The 7,793-nt window shown below is 34.5% G+C and overlaps 1 non-coding gene across 1 annotated transcript; it reads left to right on the forward strand.

Annotated features, from left to right (window-relative positions):
• The first annotated feature begins 220 nt into the window (after nucleotides 1–220).
• On the forward strand, nucleotides 221–327 carry LOC138824127 (U6 spliceosomal RNA). Its single transcript, XR_011371009.1, has one exon. It is a non-coding gene; the product is annotated as a U6 spliceosomal RNA (small nuclear RNA).
• Nucleotides 328–7,793: the final 7,466 nt, after the last annotated feature.

Consider the following 7,793-nt stretch of genomic DNA (forward strand, 5'->3'; position numbering starts at 1 on the left):
CATAGGAAAAGATAATTATTAATCCCAATCCTTTATAAGTTCAGATTTAATTTCTAGAGTGGTGGGTAGATATTTTTATACAATTGTGATAACTTCTATTCCTAAATAATTACTTCAGGAGCTATTTGGCATGGAGGTGGTTTGGTTTTACCATGGCTGGAGAGATGAATGAAATATTTGTAATACAAATACATTTTATTTAACAAAAAAAAAATATTCTGTGCTCAATTCAGCATCACATACACTAACATTGGAACGATACAGAGAAGATTAGCATGGCACCTGCACAAGGATGACATGCAAATTCGTGGAGTGTTCCATATTTTTACAACAGAAGCTGGAGGGGATGTGGCCACAAGGGAACCATACAGCATTGTTGGTGGGAATGTAAACGTGTTCAACCACTTTGGAAAGCATTATGGAGGTTCCTCAAAAGATTCCCCATAAAGCTCCCCTTTGACCCAGCAATCCCACTTTTGGGAATTTACCTAAATGACCACAAACAAGACCATACTAAAACTACTATCACAACTATGTTTATTGCAGCATTATTTATGATAGCTAAGATATGGAACCAACTTAGATGTCCCTTCTAGATGAATGGATCAAGAATATGTGGTATATATACACAATGGAATTCTATGCCTCCATCAGAAAGAATGACATTGCCCCATTTGTTAGGAAATGGAAAGACTTGTAAAAAATTATATTAAGTGAAGTCAGCCAGGCCCAAAGAAAATTGCCAGTGGGTTTACAAGTTGTGTTTAATACCACTTCTATGATGGCTTAATGCTTTGTAAACAGAAGTCATTAGAGAAATGCAATTCAAAATTACTATGATACTACTTCATAACTATTATAAACCTCATCAAAAAAAATCAAAAGAACCAGGTGTGGTGGTAAAGGCTTGTAATTCGAAGCGTTTAGGAGGTAGGAGTAAAAGGATTTGGGTCTGAGGTCATCTTGGGTCCTGCACACAGTAAAAACCTGCCCTTTTAAAAAACTCAAAAGGTAATAATGTTGGCTGATGAGAGTGTGGAGAAAGGGAAACTTTCTACACTCTTGGTCAAAATACAGGTTAGTATTCTCCTTGTAGAAAGTAGTATGCAGTTTTCTAAAGAAATCCAAAGTTGAAATATCATCTGATCCACCAATCATGTGATTATTTCTCTCTGAGTAACTTGTATATATATATCTGTATTTCATTGTTATTCACATTATTCACAAAAGCCAAGATATAAATTGAAGTTAAGTGTTCAACTACAGACTAATAAACTGTGGTGCATGCACAAATATATTTTTATGTTTCATCCTTAAAACGAGACTTCTCCCATTATCCACAACCTATAATGACTTGAATGATGTATTCTAAATGAGGTAAAATGTTGTCTTCTGATTTTTGTAACACACACACACACACACACACACACACACACACACACACACATACACACACACACACACACACACACACACACCTCAAACATTAAGAGAGAATTTTTTAAAGTAGAATTGCTGGGGCATTTAGGTCATAATGTAGAAAATAGTAGAGATACAGGATGAACCGCTATAGATTTGTAATTTACAACATGAGGATACAGGGGACAACACTGGCCTTACATAGGAATGAAGCTAAATAAGTAGGAGTTGTTATTCCTTATAGGGGTTGCTCTTTTGGGTGTTCTTCCTCCAGTAATGGATAAGAGAAACATAATTCTTTAAATATACCTCCCTGTTTGCAGAAATAATAACAAACAATACAGCAATAATTTTGTATGCTCAACATAGGACAAAATGTCAAATTAAAATACATGAGATTATCCTTGGTGTAAACTAATTATTACAAATAAGGGAAACTCTGGGACCTATATTTTTTTAAGTCTGGCTTACTTAATATAATTTTTTTTCAAGAACTTCCATTTCCTTACAAATGAGGTGGTATCATTCTTTCTGATGAAAGCATAGTATTCCGTGAGTGTGTGTGTGTGTGTGTGTGTGTGTGTGTGTGTGTGTGTGAGAGAGAGAGAGAGAGATTTTCTTGATCCATTCATCTACTGAGGGGCCTCTAGATTGATTCCATATCTTATCTATGGTAAATAATACTGTGATAAACATAATTGTGCTGGTAGCTTTACTGTGGCATTGCTTGTGGCCACATGGTTAAATGCCCAGAAGTGAGATTACTGGGTAATAGAGGAGCATGATTGTGTACATCAAGGATAATCTTAGTAGATGAGCAGAATAGCCCTCTAGCTATGTACATATGACCGTATAAGATGATTCCAAGTGAAATGAACTCCAAGACATGTTTTTTGTTGTTGTTGTTCTTAATGTACTGCATGATTTCTTTTTATCCTTTTGTGTTTTCCCCACCTATAGTTTATCCTCTGTAGTCGCTGTATTTGGTTTTGATTAACATTTGATTAATATTTAATATTTAGTCACTGTATTTGATTTTGAATAACCCTGGTTATTGTAAATATGTTGATATGAACTAGGTTAGGGAAAGGGAAAAATGGTGAGACAAAGGACAAGGGAGAGAAGACAATATGTTGGAAATAATCTTGGAGGGGCTGTTGGGAGGGAAGAAGGAGAAAAATGGGGGAAGGGATAACAAATTAGAAAAGAAATAAATTCATTACCTTATTTAGGTAACTATAATCCCTCTGTACATTACCTTGACAGTAAAATTTAAATAAAAAAAATAAAATAAAGAATGGATGAGAAGGGGAAACAAAGGAGGAGGCAACAATGCTTGATAAGAAATTTATTCATTATCTTGCCCATGTAATTGTAATCCCTCTGTACGATATTTTCACAATAAAAATAAACTAAAATAAAATACATGAGAGCAGCAATACAGGATATGGGACTGGGGAAAATACTATACTAAGAGTAGAACAGATGTGGAGAGCAGAAATTTTACTTTAACATAGGAAGTAATTAACTAGCATACAGATTTTCAGCCTCATATCAGTAACTAATCAGCAAACCAATAGAGATAAAATAGAAAACTAAACAATAAAGATGAAGACACAACTTGGACCAAAAATAACAAATGACACAATTAGGAAACAAATAACAAGCTGGTAAGTTTAAAAATATTAACTATAATTCTATTAACAGTTGTTTACATCACAATTTGTTAGAACTGTAATTTAAATCACAGTTTAGTACTATATCATTTTAATAATTTACTTATTATTGATTTCTTAATGTTGAATCCTTAATATATAATTTTACTTTTAGCAGCTATAGAAAAGAAGAAAGTGAATCTAATTTTAATAATATAGTTCATGAATTGTAAAATTGAGAAGCATTGGAATTTAAACAAATAATATATCATTACTTTTCTATTCTGTGAATTAATGTAATAATTCTAAGTGTATTCTACAATTAGCACTCATCTTAACATCAAATAATAAATTATTGCAAATGACTTTTGGTATTAAGTGGAAGGGTTCAGCACTGTGGTAAAATTCACACCACACAGTACAAGAGAGTATGACTCCTCTCATCTAGCATAAAATGTGGAAATTTGATTTCTACATGCACGTTAAATTCCTGTCTAGGAATTTATAAAATTATATATAAAATTGTATATAAAATTATATACAATTATATACACGAGGAGTATTTCAGATGATACATAAAAGTCATATACATTAATTATTTTTCTGCACCAAATAAATATCTATAGAGAGACTGCATTTCTGAGTAGATGATGGTTTATGTGTGCCAGATTATTCATATTAAGGCTTATTTTATATTTTTGACATTGTTTCTACAGTTGGATTTAATTTTTCATAAGGGGTTAAGTGTATTATATTGGATATATGAAAGTAAATGGAATCTTTATTCTATTAATCCTTTGCCACTTGTCTAATCCCAATATAAATTATCTATGTGTTTGAAGTAATGAAAATAACAATAGATTTTTTGTTAAAATAACAATAGATATAAGCACAATAAATCATTCTGTAGTAGACAAGTATTTTCACCTTTATTTTGATAGTTGGTCCTCTTTTACACTACAGAATATTCTTGGGAAAAAGTGCTCCAGGCTGACCACAAATGCAGAATATTATGGTTTGATCTATAATAAGATAAGGAAGGAAGGGGAACCTTTCTTCCAAAAGTCTGTTCCCAGGAATGTGATCAGTTGTATGGTGGTGACTTGGAGATGAACATTTCCAATGAACAGTCATCTTAACAAGCCATCTTGATATAACATTTCTGTAATTGGTTATAGAGGATTTTTTATGGCTTTGCAAGGATGCCAGATTGCCTCATTTTAAGACAATTTAAACAGAAATTTAGTCACCTGTTCTTTTTATCTTTAGTAGAAAAACCCATTGACTCTAAGCCAGGGGATCACAAAGGCTCAGAAAAGCTACTACCTTCAATAGTGATCCTAGACTTCTAAAAACAAAACAAAACAAAACAAAACAAACAAAAAACACTCCAGTAAGCACAGCCAGTCAGGGCTGCTATCACAGACTACATGCAGTCAGGCCAGAAACAGAAGTTGAGAGTCATTTAGTTGATAATATATTTTTTATGAGACAGACTCAAATGAGACTCCAGAGAGAGGGTCAGAAAGACTGATGAGAGGGACTAAAATTGATCACACAAAGATTGGAAAGTAGAATTGCTTGTAGAACAAATAAATCATAGAAAGCCTGTGCATGTAAGGACAAGACAGCAGACCAAATTCCAGAAATGCACATTATCTTAGAGGTCAACTTAATGAATTATCAATGGAAATCTTTGAAATCTTAAATATTTGACCACATGTGGGAGAAGGACAATTGCTGAAGAGAAAGAAAATATCATCAGTCTGTTAGGAGGTCCAGTATCACATTAGGAATTAATAAAGCACAGATTTGTAATAAAAAGAGAAAACAATTATTCCAAATGAGGGGTTCATTTGTTTTGATGTAACAGTTCTTGATTTAGGTGCTAGCAATTAACATACAATTGATCCAGTCCCACAGCTGAGTTGATATTGACTGCAGTATTCCTACATAAAGGGAAAGAGAAACTTTACAAATATCTGATGAAATGAGTTGAGGATGAAGTGTTCTAATAGTGATATCTGAGGTTTAGACACAGGTGAAGAGGTGGATTTTCTTTTCTAAAATTCCCTCATTTTTATCCTGGTGCCAGTGGCTCACAACTGTAATCCTAGCTACTCAGGAAGCTGAGGACTGTGGTTCAAAGCCCCCTGGGCAGGAAAGTCCCTGAGACTCGTATCTCCATTTAACCACAGGAAAACCAGAAGTTGCACTGTGGCTCAAGAGGTAGAGAACTCACCTTGAGTTGAAGAGCTCAGGGACAGTGCCCAAGCCCAGACTTCAAGCCCTTCAGACTAACAACAAAAAAATCTCCCTTTTCTTGGACTGCCTACCTCTTTTCCTAACATTCAACAAAGAAGCCTTTTTATCACCCACAACATTTAAGTCCTATCCTAGCTACTGCAAATAGAATGATTTGGTTTCTCATGTCAAAAGTTCATATTTGAAGAAACAAATAACAGCAGTGGTAACGTTTTGCAAGTCCTTGAACTCTGGGCCTGTGTTATGCAGGTAGCTTTCATGTGAGATTGTTTGTTATTTATTGAATTACTGCTGATGAGGGGAATTACTGGGTCTTAAGGGAGATCTATATTTAGTCTTTTCAGGAAACTCTGTATTGCATTCCACAGTGGATGAACAAGTGTAATTTCCCACCAACAGTGTAATAGAGTTCCCAATTGGCTACATCCATGTCAACATTTGCTATTGTTAGCTTTCTTGATAATGGCCATTCTAACTGGGACGAGATAGAATCAGTCTTGTTTATTTGTAGATTTGTAGGCACCTTCTAGCTACCATAAATGAATGAATCCATGAAACTTATATTGCTCTGAGTCTGCATTCCGTTCTTTTTGCTCTTAGTATAATTTTACCAAGCCTTTCATTTTCCTTAATACTGGTGAAAAGTCATCCTTTCTGATGGGTGAATAGAATTCCTCTCTCTCTCTCTCTCTCTCTCTCTCTCTCTCTCTCTCTCTCTCTCTCTCTCTCTCTCTCTCTCTCTCTCTCTCTCTCTCTCTCTCTCTCTCTCTGTGTGTGTGTGTAAGACCACTATAGGCCCATGAGTTCATTTCTAAGCCTTCTGTTTCATCTGTAATTTTGTAATTCCGTATTAAATTTGGATTGCTTTCTTTATTGTATTGAACTATATAGTTGGGATTTTGATGAGTTTGGGGGCAGTATTGCAGTTTCTTCATGTAAATTCTTCCAACCAGGAGCATTAAAAGATTTTCCATTTCCTTGAGTCTCCTTCAATTTCCCTTTTTAGATTTTTAAAGTTTTCACAGTAGAGGTCCTTCACATTTTTAATTAAATTAATTAATTCCTGTTGTTGTTTTGTTTAGTTTAGATTTGATTTGATTTTGAAACTAATACATATGAGGTTGTTTTTTGGATTTCAGCCTGGATCTTCCCATTGTTGGTAACACAGAAAAACTACTGACTCTTGTGGTTTTATACCCTGATGCTTTCCTGAAGGCTAGTGTCACCTTTAGTAACTTGGAGGAGGAAGCTATAGAGTCCTTTAAATACAGGAACATTTCATCTGTAAAAAAGGGATAGTTTTACTTCTGCCCTATTTGGATCCTCTTTATGTTTTTCTCTTGCCTATTGCTCTTGCTAGAAAGTCCACTACCATATTGAAGAGTAGTGCAGAGAGTGGACATCCTTGTCTCATTCCTGATGTTAATGTCTCCGTGCTTCCACGGTTAGGTAAATGCTAATTATCTCTGTCATATATATGTGTGTGTGTGTGTGTGTGTGTGTGTGTGTGTGTGTGTGTGTGTGTGTGTGTGTGTGTGTGTGTGATATGTGTTTCATATATATATGTGTGTGTGTGTGTGTCATATATGTGTGTGTGTAAGTGTGTGTGTGTGAGTGTGTGTGCGTATTATATTGAGGAATGTTCCATGCATTCCTAGCTTCTCAGACCTTTAAATCATAAAGGGGTATTGGAGCTTGTTAAAAGCTATTACTACATCCCTATAGACGATCATGTGTTTCTTGTCCCTGCTTCTGCTGATGGTTTGTATTATGATTATTGACAAGAATATTCAATCCAATTGTATCCTAGGGTGAATCCTATTTGATCATACAATATTATTTTTTGTTAGTTGCTGAAATTAGTTGGTGAGAATTTTATTAAGAAGTTCTGCATAATTGCTTATCAAAGAGTTGGGTTCATAGTTCTCTTTCTTTGGTGAGTCCCTATGTGATTTGAGGAAGAGTCTAATTCTAGCTTCATAGAATGTGTTTGATAATTCCATTTCCCTTTCTATCCATTGAAGAGTTACATCTGTGTATTGTAAGTTCTTTGCAGGCCTTAATTTCATGGTAAATTCATTGAGGCCTAGATTTTTCTGGAATGGGAAGTGGTTTACTGACATTTCATTTTCATTTCTTCTTATGTGTTACTTCTTGCTTCAGATCCAGTATAGGAAAGCATCAATTTCTCCAAGATTCTCCAGGTGATTGATGTAAGATTTTCAAAGTACTCTCTTATAACTTCTCAATTTTGCTTATATCTGTTGTGTTGTCTCATTTTTGTCTCTGATTTTCTGTATTTGGATGAGTTCTCTTTTTGTTTTGTTTTTTTATTATGAAGGTGATATACAGAGAGATGGGTTACAGTTACATAAGTAATGAGTACATTTTTAACAGTGTTACCCCTTCCTTATTTTTTCGTGCTTCCCCCAACCCTGACATCCCACTCCCACA

The sequence above is a fragment of the Dipodomys merriami genome, unplaced genomic scaffold, assembly GCF_024711535.1.
Source record: "Dipodomys merriami isolate MVZ:Mamm:240054 unplaced genomic scaffold, mDipMer1.0.p SCAF_1263, whole genome shotgun sequence".
Taxonomy (NCBI): Eukaryota; Metazoa; Chordata; class Mammalia; order Rodentia; family Heteromyidae; genus Dipodomys; species Dipodomys merriami.